Raw genomic sequence first — 17,292 nt, 5'->3', positions numbered from 1 at the left:
ACATTGGCAGGACGCAGAGCTGGGCTGAAAGTGGCAGATGGAGTTCAATCTGGAAAAGTGTGAAGTGATTCATTCTGGAAGGTCAATTCTGAATATAGAATCCAGCGAAATACTTGGCATTATGGAGGAACAGAGAGATCATGGGGTCCATGTTCATAGATCCCTCAAAGCTGCCACGCACGTTGATAGGGTTGTTAAAAAGGCATATGTTGTGTTGGCTTTCCTTGGCAAGGGGATTGATTTCAAGAGCCGTTGAGTTTTACTGCATCTTTATAGCGACCTGGTGAGACCACACTTGGAATATTGTGTTCAGTTCTCGTCCCATCTTTACATGAAGGATGTGCAAGTTTTAGAGAGCGTACACAGGAGATTTACCAGGATGCTGCCTGGAATGGAGGGCATTTCTTATGGAGAAAGTGTGAGGGAGCTAAGGTTTTTCTCATTGGAGTGAAGAAGGGGGTGGGGTGACTTGGTAGAGGTGAACAAGGTGATGAGAGGCACAGAGAGAGTGTATAATCAGAGACTTGTTCTCCTATGGCATAAATGGCTATTACAAGGCGGCATAATTTTAAGGAGATTGGAAGATGGATAAGAGGATAGAGAATATTAGGTGGTTGGATGGACTGCCAATGGTGGTAGTAAAATTAGACACATTCGGGACATCTAATAGACTCTTTGACACACACATGGATAGTAGTAAAATGAAGGTATGTAGATTAGTTTGATCTTACAGTCGGATAAAAGGTTGGCATAGCTTCATGGCCAAAGGGTCTTGGGCTGAACTGTTGTGTGTTCTGTGTTCTGTCGAGTAAACTGGGTAATAAGCTCAGATCAGTGTAAAAAGGATATGGCATTCAGGAGGAGCTAATGAACTGGATACAAAAATTACTTGATGGGAGGAGACAGAGGGTGGTGGGAGACATGTTTTTCTGACTGCAGGCATGTGACCAGCGGTGGAGTGGGTCCACTGTTGTTTGTGATTTGGATAAATGGTTTGGATGGGAATATTGGTTTCCTGGTAAGTAATTGTTTTGGGTGTCACTGAAATTGGTGGTAAAGTGGACAGTGAAGAAGGTTATCTATGATACAACAGGATGGACAGTACTGCTGGGATAGTGGGCTGAAGAATAGCAGATGGAGTTCAATTAGATAAAGGTGAGGTGTTCCATTTTGGTGAAACAAACCAGGGTGGGACTTGTACAGTTAATGTTCGGGCCCTGGGTAGTGTTATCAGTCAGAGACCCAGGGATGCAGGTACACAGTTCTTTGAATGTGGTGTCCCAGGTAGACAGGCTGGTGAAGCAGGCGTTTGGGATGGTTACCTTCATTGGGGAGAGCATTAAGAGTAGGAGTTGGGATGTCATGTTGTATCTGTACGAGATATTTGTGGGGCCACCATAAAAATATTGTTGATCAGGAGGAAGAACTCCTCTCGTCACTTACTTGCTTTAAGGAAGGGCATTAAATATTCTAACCTGGTCTGGTCAACATTTGACTCCCGACCCACAGCAATATGGCTGACTCTCAGCTACCCTCTGGGTAATTAGCAGTTGGGTCAAAGAATGTTAGTCCAGGCAGTGACACCCACATCCCAGGAATGAATAAATAAAAATCCATATGTCCCTCCCTACCTCTGCAAACCCCTCCAGCTGCAGCAATCCGTCCTGGCTTTGTAACACGGTTCAGACGCTGACCACTCCCTGTAACACTCTCACCACCTCCAGCACCTTCACCTCTCCCTGTTCCTATTGTGTCAATAAACCCTGACCGTGGTTCCCCTTCCCACAGCCCTCCTCCTGCGAGCAGACCCATTGTAATCCATTAACATTTACTCCTAAAACACACTCTGACTTCAGGATTTTAAGTACTTTTTGGTGATCTTCTCAGCCTCATAATCTAGTATGATTCCTTTTGATCTGAGTGAGGGATCAGTGGGAATTTCGTGCTGAGGTTTTTACTGTTTCAATGGAATGTTCTTTTGTTGAGTATTTTGCATTGTCCCTTCAAATGTTTTCCACTGTTCATTTACAAGCACATATTTCAGTCTGTTTAGCCTGTTTACCTTGGTCAGTTATCCTCTCAAACTCATGTCATTGGCTATTTTTGTTTCTAGTTGTAGCTTGTCCTTTCTGTGAGTCACTTTAAAACTTTATATTTCTTTAAAATGCACTTTATCACAATTTCCCGAAGGATCTCTGCAGGTGACATTACTCATTCACTAAGTTTCATTACACGGTCGCTCTGCGATAGTTATGTCCCTTAACAGTTGCACCATGTGTTTTTCAAAGAAACACTGAAAATAAATGAACCGAAGTCCTATTCCAATATTAATTTTGACCGTGTGATTGTCCCAGATTATAGAAATATTGAAGTTTTCCAAAATTATCACAATATCTTTGTTAAAAAATTCCAATGAGTCCCTTGGTAATGCAATGATGAGCAATGGAATACTGTTCAGTGGCTAAAACTGTTCTGCTGCTTGTGTCCTTGGCAAGTAGTAATTTACATTCAGACTGACACTACTTCATGATCTGCAGCCAAATGCTTTCTCTGTAATGCCTTTGTATCCATTATTTTTAGTGTTAATCATTTTTCCTGAGTTTCCGCAAGATTGTGAACCATTGAATATTTTTGTTCACCCTGTATACATGTTTCCCTGATGTCTAAATCTCTTTTTTCTCCGTGTCACAAATCCATCTACGTTATTACAGTGACGTTGCCCATTAAAAAAACATAACTTACTCTTTCCCACAATCTTCTGTCACAAATCTTTTCGCTGATATACATTTTTAGTTAAACTCTGCCCCTTCCTGTTCCTTTCTGCTTGTCTTCAGCCACATTCCCATACTGTTCCATTGCTTCGCCTTTTCTCTTTGGATTTGGAAAGCTCCTTTCACCGGAACCCTGTCCCTGCATCCTCTCTGTCAGTTTAAAGCCCTGTCCATAAACCTACCGACATGATCAGCCAGGACCCTGGTCCCAGCACAGTTCCAGTGGGACCATCCGAATGGATTATTTATTAAATCAGGTATGGGATGTGCGTGTCTCTGGCTGACCAGCCTTTCTTGCCCAATCCTAGCTGCCCTTGAACTGAGTAACTTGCTTGGTTTTTGAAGAGGGTAATTGGGAGGCAAATACTTTGCTGTGGCTATGTCGTGCAGACCACGTGATGATGGGCAGATGTCCTTCTCTGAATGACATAGCAGCCTGGGATACCAGCAGCGGTGTTTGTGCAGTGTGTCCAGGAAGCTTTTCCAACTCAGTATGTAGATTGTCCGACCAGAGGGGAGGCCATATTGGATTTGGCACTTGGTAACGAACCGAGACAAGTAATGGGCTTGTTAGTGTGTGAACATTTTGGTGATGGTGACCACAATTCTGTGACTTTCACCTTGGTTATGGAGAGAGATAGGTGTGTGCAACAGGGTAGGTTTTACAATTGGGGGAAGGGTAAATACGATGCTGTAAGACAGGATCTGAGGAGCATAAGATGTGAACATAAGCTGTCAGTGAAGGATGTCGTGGAAATGTGGAACTTTTTTCAAGGAACGGATATGACGTGTATGCACCTGTCTGGCAGTGAAGAGATGGTAGTGTGAGGGAACCTTGGTTGACGAGGGAGGTTGAATGTCTTGTAAAGAGGAAGAAGGAGGCTTACATAAGGTTGAGGAAACTAGGTTCAGACAGAGCGTTGGAGGGATACAGGATAGCCAGAAGGGAGCTGAAGAAAAGGATTAGGAGAGCTAAGAGAGGGCATGAAAAATCTTTGGCGGGTAGGATCAAGGATAACCCCAAGGCATTTTATGCGTATGTGAGAAAGATGAGAATGACGAGAACGAGGGTAGGTCCGATCAAGGACAGTAGTGGGACACGGTGTATTGAGTCGGAAGAGAAAGGAGTGGTTTTGAATGAGTACTTTTCTTCAGTATTTACAAACGAGAGGGATCATATTGTTAAAGAGGAGAGTGTGAAACGGACTGGTAAGCTAGAAGAGATACTTGTTAGGAAGGCAGATGTGTTGGGCATTTTGAAAAACTTGAGGATAGACAAGTCCCCCGGGCCTGACGGGATGTATCCTAGGATTATGTGGGAAGCAAGAGAGGAAATTGCAGCACCGTTGGCAATGAACCTTTCATCTTCACTGTCAACAGGGGTGGTACCAGAGGACTGGAGAGTGGCGAATGTTGTGCACCTGTTCAAAAAAGGGTATGGGGATAACCCCGGGAATTACAGGCCAGTTAGTCTTACTTCAGTGGTCGGCAAAGTAATGGAAAGGGTACTGAGGGATAGGATTTATGAGTATCTGGAAATGCACTTCTTGATTAGGGAGAGGCAGCACGGATTTGTGAGGGGTAGGTCTTGCCTTGCAAGTCTTATTAAATTCTTTGAGGAGGTAACCAAGCATGTGGATGAGGGTAGAGCAGTGGATGTGGTGTACATGGATTTGATAATGGTAGGCTCATGTGGAAAGTCAGGAGACATGAGATAGAGGGAAATTTGGCCAGTTGCGTAGATAAATGGCTAACCGGTCGAAGTCAGAGAGTGGTGGTAGATGGTAAATATTCAGCTTGGAGCCCAGTTACAAGTAGAGTTCCGCAGGGATCAGTTCTGGGTCCTCTGTTGTTTGTAATTTTTATTAATGACTTGGAAGAGGGTGTCGAAGGGTGGGTCAGTAAATTTGCAGATGATACGAAGATTGGTGGAGTTGTGGATAGTGAGGAGGGCTGTTGTCGGCTGCAAAGGGACTTAGATATGATGCAGAGCTGGGCTGAGGCGTGGCAGATGGAGTTCAACCCTGTCAAGTGTGAGGTGGTCCATTTTGGAAGGACAAATAAGAATGCGGATTACAGGGTTAACGGTATGGTTCTTAGTTAGGTGGAGGAGCAGAGGGATCTTGGGGTCTATGTTCATTGATCTTTGAAAGTTGCAACTCAGGTGGATAGACCTTATAAGAAGGCCTATATTGTATGAGTGTTCATGAGCAGAGGGATTGAATTCAAGAGTCGTGAAGTGATGTTGCAGCTGTACAGGACCTTGCTTAGCCCACATTTGGAGTACTGTGTGCAGTTCTGGTCGCCTCACTTTAGGAAAGATGTGGAACCCTTGGAGACGGTGCAGAGAAGATTTACCAGGATGTTGCCTGGAATGGAGAATAGGTCGTACGAGGATAGGTTGAGAGTGCTAGGCCTTTTCTCACTGGAACGGTGAAGGATGAGGGGTGACTTGATAGAGGTTTATAAGATGATTAGAAGAATAGATAGAGTCAGAAACTTTTTCCCCGGGTACAACAAAGTGTTACAAGGGGACATAAATTTAAGATGAAGTGTGGGAGGTACAGTGGGGATGTCCGGGGTCGGTTCTTTACACAGAGAATGGTGGGGGCATGGAATGCGCTGCCTGTGGGAGTGGCAGAGTCAGAATCATTGGTGACTTTTAAGTGGCATTTGGATAGGTACATGGATGGGTGCTTAAGCTAGGAATAATGTTTGGCACAACATTGTGGGCCGAAGGGCCTGTTCTGTGTTGTAGTGATCTATGTTCTATCTCTGTTCTTTCCATTTCATTGGGAACTGGAGATTTCTCCACCTTTCTGCCTGTGAAAACATTTAATACCTCCTCCTTATTGATCTTAACATGTTCAGGAACCTCAGCATCCCAACTGAAATCCCCAGCTACAATGCCTTTCTCCTGTGTGAATACAGATGGGAAGTATTCATTGAAGACCTCACCTGCTTTCTCTGGCTCCATGCACAGATTGTCCCTTTGGATTCTCACAGGCCTTCCTCTTTCACTGGGAATCCTCTTACTCTCACGCTGCTGATAAAATGTCTGTGGCTTTTCCGCAATCGTATCTGCCAAATATATTTCATCACCATTGTTTGTCCCTCATTTTCCACAATCCCCTTGCACTCTCTATACTTGTGAAGGGCTTCACCTGATTTTATTGCACTGTATTTTCTTTATCAAACTCACGATATCACTTGATCAGTATTCCCTGGACTTGCTGCCTTTAATATTCACTCTTCAAGGAGCACACTACCCCAGCGTTCTCACTGCATCACTTTAAAATACTCCACTTTTCTAACATGGACCCAACTGCAGGGAGTTCCTCCCAGTCTATGTTTGCCAGATCCTCTGTAATGATCGTGATACTGATAGGAGGCACAGTTGTGAGGGGGACAGACAGGAGACTGTGTGCCTCCAGAGGAGAGCTCAGGATGGTGTGCTGCCTCCCAGGTACCAGGGTCAAGGATGTCTCTGAGTCGTTATTGAACATTATGAAGGGGGAGAGTGAACATTCAGAGGTCATTGTGCACATTGGTCCACATCACAGAGGTAGTCAAATGGTTGGGGCCCTGTGAAATGAGTACAGGGAGTCAGATGAGAAGTTAAAAAAGCAGGATATTGACCTTAATGATCTTCAGATTACTCCCAGTGCCAAGTGCCAGTGAGGATAGAAATAGAAAGGTAGGCCGGATGGATGTGTGGCTGAGGAGCTGGTATAATGGGTAGGGTTTTCAGTTCTTGGGTCATTGAGATCTCTTCTGGGGTAGAGGGGCCCTGTACAAAGGGGATGGTTTGCACTTGAAGCAAAGGGGCACAAGTATCCCAGGGAGGAGATTTGCTAGTGTTACCCAGGAGGATTTAAACTAGTTTGGCAGGGAGTTGAGACTCTGAGTGAGAGAGGGACCATCGAAAAGTCAGGGGAAATACATCAGCCATCAAGAGCAAGTTACCTATTCAGGATATCCAGGGGTACAGTCGAGGGAGGAGAAAGATATCTAGTTTAAAGGGCATTTATTTCAACACACGAGGCCTGACTGGTAAGGCAGATGGGCTCAGAGCATGGATTAGCTCTGGGGACTGGGATATTATAGCCATAATAGAAACATGGCTGAGAGAAGGGCAGGACTGGCAGCTCAGTGTTCCAGGATAAAGAAACTACAGGTGTGACAGAAGGACAAGTAAGTGAGGAGGGGAGTTGTCCTTTTGATTCGGAAGGACATAACAACTGTTCATCAAGACAATTCTGATAAGCAGTCATCAAATGAGGCCATAAATTTTAAAGTTAGAAACAAAGAGGGGATGGTCAGTCTGCTGGGATCATGTTCTCGACCCTCAAATAACCAGCAGGTACGAGAGGAGCAAATGTGTAGTGAGTTTGCAGGTACCTATAAAAATAATAGAGTAGTATTGGATGGAGATTTTAACTTCCCCTGGATTGACTGGGTCACCCAGAGTGTAAAAGGCCCGTACTGGGTGGAATTTGTAAAATGTGTCCAAGAAGGTTTCCTCAATCAAGACGTAGAGGGCTCTATGCTACTCAGGCGGGTGCAACACTGGACCTCTCCTCAGAAAACCAGGCAAGTGACTGAAGTATCTGTCGGAGAGCACATTGCGTCCAGTCACCACAACTGTCTTTGTTTTAACATAGTTGTGGAAAAAGATCAGGCAGGTTGACAGATTTAGGTCTTAAACTGGAACTGGGCCAATATTGGGACCATTCAGCAGGATCGAGCAGGGGTTGATTGGGAGAAGGTAAAACTCACACGACACTAGGGTATAGTCTAGATGGTTTACAGAGGAACCTCAATTATCTGAACGAGATGGGCGGGCACTATTTCGTTTGGTTAATTGATTATTCGGTTAATCGATTCAATACCTTTCCTCTGGGGCTCGGTGTTTTCAGTTCAGTCTGCTCCCTGTTCAGGTGACTAGGCAGCAGCAAGCCATGAGTGAGCCCCCACACCCTGTCAGACCACAAAAACACACCCCGCTCACCTCCAAACCCATCCAACACCGCCCCCACCCGACTCTCAACGTCACCGACCCAACAGCAAATCCTGCCCCCAAAACCATCTGATCCCACCCTCCACCGGCCACCTGCTCCCACCTGCCAGACACATCCGACATCACCCTCAGCCCGTCCCCAAATCCGTTCAACACCGCCCCCCCCCGCCCACCACATCCATCGTCCAATCCATGTCCACGCCCATGCCCCCGTAAGTGTTACCTCGGTAAGTGGATAGTGAAGAAGGTGTTTGGTATGCTTTCCTTTATTGGTTAGAGCATTGATTATTGGAGTTTGGAGGTCATGTTGCAGCTGTGCAGCACACTGGTTAGGGCACTTTTGGGATATTGCATGCAGTTCTGGTCTTTTTCTTATTAGAAGGATGTTGTGAAACTTGAAAGTGTTTAGAAAAGTTTTACAAGGATGTTGTCAGGGTTGGAGGATTTGAGATATCGGGAGAGGCAGAAACGACTGAGACTGTTTTCTCTGGAGCGTCAGAGGCTAAGGGGTCACATTCCTGAGGTTTATAAAATCATGAGGTGCATGGATAGGACAAACAGACAAAGTCTTTTCCCTGGGGTAGTGGAGACCAGAAATGGAGGGCGTAGGTTTAAGGTGAGAGCTGAAAGATTTAAAAGGGACCTAAGGGGCAACCTTTTCACGCAGAGTGTGGTTTTGTAGGGAATGTACTGCCAGAGGAAGTGGTGGAGTCTGGTACAATTCCAGCATTCTAAAAGCATCTGGATTGGTATATGAATAAAAAGGGTTTATTGGGATATGGGCCAAGTGCTGGCAGATGGGACGAGATTAGGAAAGGATATCTGGTCGGCGTGGACGAGTTGGACCGAAGTGTCCGTTTATGTGCTGTACGTCTCTCGGTCTGTCTGGGTCTAAATGTTTTCCACTGTTCATTTACAGCCTGACATTTCAGTCTGTTTCCCCTGTTTACCTTGGTCAGTTCTCTCTCAATATCATATAATGGACTTTGTTACTGATGCTCGGGTGTGATTTATGGTCACTTTAAAATGTCATAATCTCTCTGAATTCCGGTATAATTTCTTGGAGGATCTCGGTGTGATATTACTCACTCACTCAGCTTCATCACCCAATGGTCGATCTGAGATAGTTACATCCCTAGCTATTTGCACAATGTGTTATTCAAAGAAACACTGACAAAAACATTCAAGGAGGATTTCGGATAATATCAGTCTTGCCAATGTGTCTGTCCCTGATTATACAAAGACTTAAGTCTTCAAAAATTATCACACCTCCTTTGATACAATTTCTAATGAATTCCTGTTTAATGCAGGGATGAGCAATGAAATACTGCAAGGCAGCATCTCCGAGACACCACACTCTGCGTGAAAAGGTTGCCCCTTAGGTCCCTCTGAGACTCCGAGGCAGCATCAATCAACCAAACGACCCCGTGGCCCAACATTTCAACTCCCCCTCCCACTCTGCCGAGGACATGGAAGTCCTGGGCCTCCTTCGCCGCCGCTCCCTCACCACCAGACGCCTGGAGGTAAAACGCCTCATCTTCCACCTCAGAACACTTCAACCCCAGGGCATCAATGTGGACTTCAACAGCTTCCTCATTTTCCGTTCCCCCACCTCATCCTAGTTTCAAACTTCTAGCTCAGCACTGTCCCCTTGACTTGTCCGGACTTGTCCGTCCGGCCTAGCTCCTTTTCCACCTATCCACTCCACCCTCTCCTCCCTGACCTATCACCTTCATCTCCTCCCCAACTCCCCATTGTGCTCTATGCTACTCTCTCCCCACCCCCACCATCCTCTAGCTTTTCTCTCCACGCGTCAGGCTCACTGCCTTTATTCCTGATGAAGGGCTTTTGCCCGAAACGTCGATTTCTCTGCTCGTTGGATGCTGCCTGAATTGCTGTGCTCTTCCAGCACCACTAATCCAGAATTTGGTTTCCAGCATCTGCAGTCACTGTTTTTACCAGCATAAAAACTGTTCTCCTGCTTGTGTTTTTGACACATAGCACCCAGAATGTGTATTCAGGCTGATTCAGCTGCATAATCTGAGGCCAAATGCTTTCTCTGTAATGCCTTTGTTATCCATTAGTGTCAGAATTCCCATCTTGCTTTTGCATTCTGCCTGAGATCCTGTAAGGTTGTTTACTGTTGAATACTTATGTTCTACCTTTTGTTCACCCTGTAATCACGTCTGTCTGGTGACTAAGTCTCATTTATCTCTGTTTCACAAGGCTATTACGTTATTGTAGATACTTTGTCCATTCCAAATCAAAACAACATTATAATTACCTCTTCCCCACGATGTCCTGTCACAAACCACTTCATTGATGTACAGTTTTAGTTAAACTCTGCCCCTTCCTGTTCCTTTCTGCTTGTCTTCAGCCACATTCCCATGCTGTTCTGAGGCTTCACATTTTCTTTTTGTATTTGGAAAGCTCCTTTCACCTGAACCCTTTCCCTGTATCCTCTCTGTCAGTTTAAAGCCCTGTCCATAAACTCACCGAAATGATTGGCCAGGAAACTGCTCCCAGCAGTGTTGATTTTAAATCACTCATGGGATATTGCTGTCTCTGGCTGGCCAACATCGCATGCCCACCCTGAGCAGCCTGAGAGCTGAGTGACTTGCCAGATTATGACAGTGGGCATTTGAATGTCAGTCCCATTGCCCTGGGTCTGGATTCATGTGTAGGCCAGACTGGAAGCCGAAAACAGAATTGCTTACTGAAAGGGTATTATTAAGCGGTTAGATGTGTATCCCTGACTCTGGCATTAAATTCTGGATGAACTGTCTAGTGAGAGTAACACGAGGTCATTGCCTGGTCAACTGATAGCTCCCTTATCCCTGAGTACTGATCCCAGTGCACCTTCTTCCTGACCGTGGTTTGATCCTAATACCCCCCTGCTCTCTGGTGATATCACACAGTCTCTCTCCATGTGGTATCTGTCACTGTGAGGGTTTAATTGATGCCGGTGACTACACCTTTTGCAGCTACTCCAGATCCTAAGCCAACAGAATTCTCCACTCCAGGGAGATGAGGCATCTCAGACCAGGGATGGAGACTGGGATTTTCCAGATCTCTGTGGGACGTGGTGCCATTCTCCATGTGTAACCCTCACAGCATCAGTCTAATTTCCCATTCTGTCTGTTTCTCTATCTCCTGTAGATACTCAGGATGCTCTTGACTCAACAGAATTCCCAATTCCTGTCTCGTCCATCACCACACTGAAGACAGTTGGTCAGCCCGAGAGATGGAGAGTGAGATCTGGAGCCTTCAGTAAATCCTTCAGTGAGGTAAGATCACTCACAGTGAACAGAGCAGAGTGTATTTAAGGGATTGAACTTTAGTCCAGAAGACATGACACAGATACAGTGTTGAAGGGTAAACACAGAGCATGATGGTCTCAGGCTCAAACCCCACCGTCTTGTTAATTTACATCTCTGCTGTACTGAGCCTTCCTATGTCAATACAGTAAGTTGACAGTTATCAATTCAGGCCTGTGCTGTCTTAGTGAGGATCAGTACAACAGAGGGGAAAGCAGGCCTCCCTCAAGGAGATGGTATTGAAACCTGGGATCTTTCTGTACTATATTTTCCCTCTCATACTCTCTCTTGTCATGTGATAGGGTCATACAGCAAGGAAACATGCCTTTCGGTCTAACTTGTTTGTGCCAATGTAATTGTAATGCTTGTAATTCCCAGAAATTTTCCTATTTCTGTCACCTCCACCCCTCCCAAATTCCCGCTGTATATTTGAAACCTCCTCCAATGCTGACGATCTCCCTGTATGTAAATTGCTCCAATGTCAATAACATGCCCAATCTCAATGACCTCATCCTGCACTCAGTACAATAATTCCCATTTCTGTAGTTTTGCACAATACTTACAGTAACGCCGTCTCTGTAAAATCCTCCAGCCTGGAGCAAAATACCCATCTGTGTACTTTCCTCAAGCGCCAAGAAAACATGATATCACTGTAACCTTCTGCAGGTCCGATCACACTCCTGCCTCCTGGCCTATAGTACCACACGACCACAGTAACCTTCTCCCAACCCTACCGACCTCCTTACCGATATGAACACCTCCAGACCCTGTTCAAGCCACAGCAGCACTCCACATCTCTGTTTGCTCGTCCACTCCCTACAGTCCTCCCAGCACCTCAAACACTCTCTCTTTGTGTAATTCTGCAATTTGGGCAGCATGGTGGCTCAGTGGTGAGCGATGGTGCCTCACACTGCCAGGGACCCAGGTTTGATTCCAGCGTTAGGTGACTGTCTGTCTGTGTGGAGTTTGCACCTTCTCCCTGTGTCTGCGTGGGTTTCCTCCAGATGTTCCAGTTTCCTCCCACAGTCCAAAGATGTGCAGGTCAGGTGAATTGGCCATGCTAAATTGTTCATAGTGTTAGGTGCATTGTCGGAGAGAAGTGGGTCTGGGTGGATTACTCTTTGGAGAGTTGGTGTGGACTTGTTGGGCCGAAGTACCTGTTCTCATGCTGCAGGGAATCTAATCCAAACTCTCCCTCTGCATTCCATATTACTGTCCCTAAATGTATCCATCTATCCATAATCAGCCCTAACCCCTTCAAACCTCCGGGTCTCTGTGAACTCCCACACTCCAACATCCCTCCTTTACTGTGCAACCTTTTCCATTCCTGAAACACTCTGAAAATGTGAACATCCTACAAACCTCCCTATCTGCGTAATCCTCCCAGGACACTGAAAAACCCCCGATCTGTGGAACCAGCTCCAATGCTTGTGACTCTCCCGATCAGTTTCTACAAGACTTACTATCTATGTAACATCCTCCCATCACTATCACCCGCCCTGTCAATGTAAGCTCCTCCGGTCTCCCCATCAATCTAATCATCTCCATAACCTTCTCCAGCTCTTACACCCCTATCTGTGTAAACGTTACACTCCCCTACAACCATCCCTAAAGCAGAAAGCTCCTCCAGTGTCTGCAATACTCCCTATCTGTGTTTGTGTCTCCAGGATCTATTGCTGTTCCTGTCTGTGTAAACTCTGACAGATTGTACAGCTTACCAGTCCGTATACTTTCCAGAACTTCAGCATCTGACATCAACAAAAGTCTTCATTAACTGCAGCCTTCCATATCTCTGTTCTTTCCTCAATCCTATACAACTCTTTTAATCTCTGTAAGTAGCACAATTCCATAAAATACCCCATGCCTGCGTAAACTGACCCAATCCGACAGTGAGAAGCCTCACTGCCCTTTTGATCACCTCAAGTCCCTTCAGATCTCCCTGTATCTTCCCTGACTCCATTGAATACAGCCCATCTCATGTTATAACTCCGCTAACTCATATGTTACTCCCCATCTCTGTGATATTCTTCAGTTACTGTAATTCTCATTCTTTATCTCCAGAGTTTCCAATCCCCCTGATCAGTGTAAGGTTAGTGATCCCTTGCAGCATGTTTAACACCTGTAGCAGCCATCAACTCCTCAATGCACCCTGTCGCTGTAACCTCCTCAAATACTACAGCTCACTCTCTTTGTAATATCTTCCAGTATCTGCAACCCTCTCGATTTTTGTAACCCCCTCCAGAACAGCATTCCACATCTCTGTGTAACTGATGGGAATGCTGCAGACCTGCTTTCACAGTCCTCAATAACTGTCTGAACTCCTGCAGTTCTACAACCCTCAGTATCTCTGGCTCCTCCAATCCCTACACTTCTCCCTGGCTGTTTGAACTGATCCAGCCCCTTCAACCCTCCCCTCCACTCTTGTCCATGTCAGTGTAATTCCCAGCACCAACAATCCTCCCAGTCTCTATAAACTCCTGCAGCTCCAACTACCACCCCAATCCGTGTAATCTCCAGTCCCTCCAGTCCTTCCTTTTCTCTATAAACTCCTGTAGCTCCAAATACCACCCCATCTGTCGATTCTCCAGTGCCTGTAACCCTCCCTTTCTCTAAAACTTTTTTGTAGCTCCAACTACTACTGTGTAATCTCTAGTCCCTATATTCCTCCCGATCTCTGTAAATCCTTCAGAACTGATAATCCTGTAACTCCACTTGACATCTTTCAGCCCGACAACCACCTGATCTCTAACCACCAACAGTGATCTCAAACCACCGAACTCTGTAACATCCTCCAGTCTCTACAGCCCAGCTTTTCTCTCTTAGCTTGTCTGGTAACTGTATTCCCCTTCATCTCCGGTTACAGACCCTTGCACAGTGAAACAATGTCTCAGTATCGAATCTGTAAGAACACAAGAATCTTTGGTGTATCAATAAATTTGCGTCATTCTTCTAAATTTTAACGACTGCAAGTTCAACCTTCTCCACCTCTTCTCATCAATATCCCTCCATTTTGAAGACCAGCCTGGTGAACCTTTCTGCAGTTGATCTGAAACCAAGAGCTGACAGCAATAATCACGAAAGTGCTGGGATGTATGTTAAACGATATGCCAGAAATACTAACTGCACACTTAGAAACCTATGTAATAAGCGCAGTCCCTAAGACCATCATATATAGGGGTAGAATTAGACCATTCAATCCATCAGGTCAATTCCACTGTTCGATTGTGTATGAATTGTTTCTCAACCCCATTCTCTCACTCCCTGTAACCCTTGATCTCTTTATTCATCCAGAACCTGCTTATCTCTGAGTAAGATACACTGAATCACTTAGCATCCACAGCCCCATGAGGCAGTGAGTTCCACAGATCCATCCCCCTCTGGCTGAATAAATTCCTCCACATCTCTGTTCTAAAGGGTGGTCCCTTCACTCTGAAGCTGTGTCCTTGGCCTCTGGTCTCTCCTGCTCGTGGGAACATCTTGCCCACGTCCACTCCATCCAGGCCCCTCTATAAGTTTGAATGAGATTCTGCCGCCGCCTCTGAAACTTCATCAAGTGCAGACCCAGAGACTTCACCTGCTCCTAATATGACACAAATTTCATCCCTGAGATCTTTCTTGGATACCCATTTCTCGTACCCCTTCACATCCTTTGTTCAGACTGAATGAATAACGTGTTGAGTGTAGTCCCAACACTGACCCCATGGAGCTCCCCCATCACCAGTTCCCATCGTGAAAAAGACCCCTTTATTCACACTCTCTGCCTTGTGACAATCAGACAAATCCTCTATCCATGCTCAGCATGTTGTTCTGAAACGGAAATGTCATTTCACACCCACTGCTGGATTTATTTTTCTGCCTGGCTGTAAACAGCAGAGTTTCCCCATTACCTTCCCACCTGTAATTCCCTGGAGAAAGTGGTGGGGAGCTGCCTTCCTGACCCATTGCAGTCCTTTGGGTGTAGGGACAGACACAGTGCTGGGAGGATGGAGTGTGGCTTGGAAGGCACCTTGGAAATGCTGGTGTTCCCGTGCACCCGGAGCTCCTGTCCTTCCAGGGAATAGTGGTTCCAGGTTTGTGAAGTGCTGTTGAAAGATACTTCCTGATGGATCTCAGTGCTACTTGTAGATATTTTATTCATTCATTCATGAAGATGAGCTTTGTTGGCTGAGCCAGCATTTGTTGTTGATTTGGAGTTGTCCCTGAGAAGGTGGTGGGGAGCTGCCTTCCTGAGCCACTGCATCAGCAGTTGGAACTGTTATTATCTGTGTCCCCTCCAGCAGGCGCTACAACACTCCACACGTCTGTAACTGCACACAGACAATGCAGCTCTCCCTTTTATATCTGACATCTATCCCGACTTATAACTCTTGTAGTTCCTCACAATATCTCACCTCATCCATTCCCATCTGTGCCTGACATCTCTAAAATTTCTTTATTCTTGTTTAAACTTCTGATCACCTCAACTCTATCCCCTTTTAAATTTGTAAACCCTTAAGCTTCTGTAACTCTCCACATAACTGTATTCAATGACAGCACAGGTTCCCTTCCTAAATCTCTATAATTACAATGGTTGTGTGTGCTAAATTGGCACTTTTCATCCTCCTTATCCATCTAAGAACTTCCAGCTCCTATAATCCCATATTTGGAATGCTCCCATTCTCTGCACCTCCTCATGTCCTTTTTAGATTACTTACAGTGTGGAAACAGACCTTTTGGCCCAACAAGTCCACACCGCGCCACCGAAGCGCAACCCACACCATATTCCTACATTTACCCCTTACCTAACACTACGGGCAATTTAGCACAGCCAATTCACCTGACCTGCACATCTTTGGACTGTGGGAGGAAACCAGAGCACCCGGAGGAAACCCACGCAGACACGGGGAGAATGTGCAAACTCCACACAGTCAGTCACTGGAGGTGGAAATTGAACCCGGGTCTTTGGCGCTGTGAGGCAGCAGTGCTAACCACTGTGCCACCGTGCCACCGTCCTGAGGGTCCTTGAACATCACAATTGCTCCAAAAGATTATATTCCGCCCAGTTGCTGCAAGTCTTCTAACTCTGTAACATTCAACAGTCTCCAGTACCTTACACCACTTACTGGCTGTCAATTTGCATTTGTTGAAGTCTACACATTTCTGTCAGCAGCTCAAAAAAAGCCTTTTCGGCTCTACAAAGCACCGTCATGAACAAGCCACCATCTCTCTATTTCCTTTGCCTTCTTCAATGTCTGAAACTCTCACTGTATCTTTCAGCAAACTTCTTTAGTTGCTACAGGTCTGCCTAGCTCCCCAGATAACCTGTTCCATCCCATACAGCTCGCTCAGTACTGTAACACCCTCTGCTCTGTCTAATCCTCTTCTTTTCCACTGTCTTCCAGGCACAACAGCAATCCTATAAGAGAGCAGTTCGGAATGGGGTGTTATAAACCTCAGCTGAGGCTTGAGGCCTACCATTACCTGGGAGTCACAAATGGATGGAACCTGAGAGAGAGCAGCTCAAACCGGGAGAATATACATCCGCAATGAGGATCGAGGCCACCTGGGACTTGGAGTTGGAGAAACAGCAGAGCAGGAGCCTCGAAATCAGCACCGAATCACAGAGGGAGTGACCATGTGATAGAACAACTTGGAGCAGGAGCATGAGGCTAACTCACACCTGGGAGTTAGAGAGGCAGCAAAGTGGGAGGATATAAATCAACACTGAGGATCAAGGCCTAATCGTGCCTGGGAGTCAGAGACGCTGACCCTGTGAGGGAGAAGAGTGGAGTGGGAGCTGGAAGATTACACATACCTGGGAGTCACAGAGATGGTGACCCTGTGAGGGAGCAGGGTGGAGTGGGAGCTGGAGGATTACACATACCTGGGAGTCACAGAGATAACTTTCTGCTGCTGGGACCTGCCTGCACTGAGTTTGAAAGAAGTGCAAGAGCCATCACAGAAAAATCTGCAAGTTCATTGGCTGATAAATACACCGGTATTAGCAACTGTCAGTTAATTGCTGTAAGTTAGCATTTTTTTAAACTTCTGAAATAAGGGTTGAGCACAGAAATAAGAGGGAGAAGTGAAATTGTGAGCCAATAATAAATTCAAAGTTTGGGAGAAGATTTGTAGCTCGGGTGCTCGTTGTTGTGTTTCTGGTTTAGGTAGATGAGAGTGTGACTGGAACGATGGTGCAGCAGGA

General features: G+C 45.8%; 1 long non-coding RNA gene across 1 annotated transcript in view; it reads left to right on the top strand.

Annotated features, from left to right (window-relative positions):
- LOC140470856 (uncharacterized) overlaps window positions 1–16,638 on the top strand; it is a 30,680-nt gene extending 14,042 nt beyond the window's left edge. Inside the window, exons 2-3 of the long non-coding RNA XR_011956760.1 lie at window positions 10,951–11,078; window positions 16,490–16,638. This is a non-coding gene — a long non-coding RNA (uncharacterized lncRNA). The remainder of the gene's footprint in view (window positions 1–10,950; window positions 11,079–16,489) is intronic.
- The last annotated feature ends 654 nt before the right edge of the window (window positions 16,639–17,292 follow it).

The sequence above is a fragment of the Chiloscyllium punctatum genome, chromosome 52, assembly GCF_047496795.1.
Source record: "Chiloscyllium punctatum isolate Juve2018m chromosome 52, sChiPun1.3, whole genome shotgun sequence".
NCBI lineage: Eukaryota > Metazoa > Chordata > Chondrichthyes > Orectolobiformes > Hemiscylliidae > Chiloscyllium > Chiloscyllium punctatum.
This window is presented reverse-complemented; position numbering and strand designations above follow the sequence as displayed.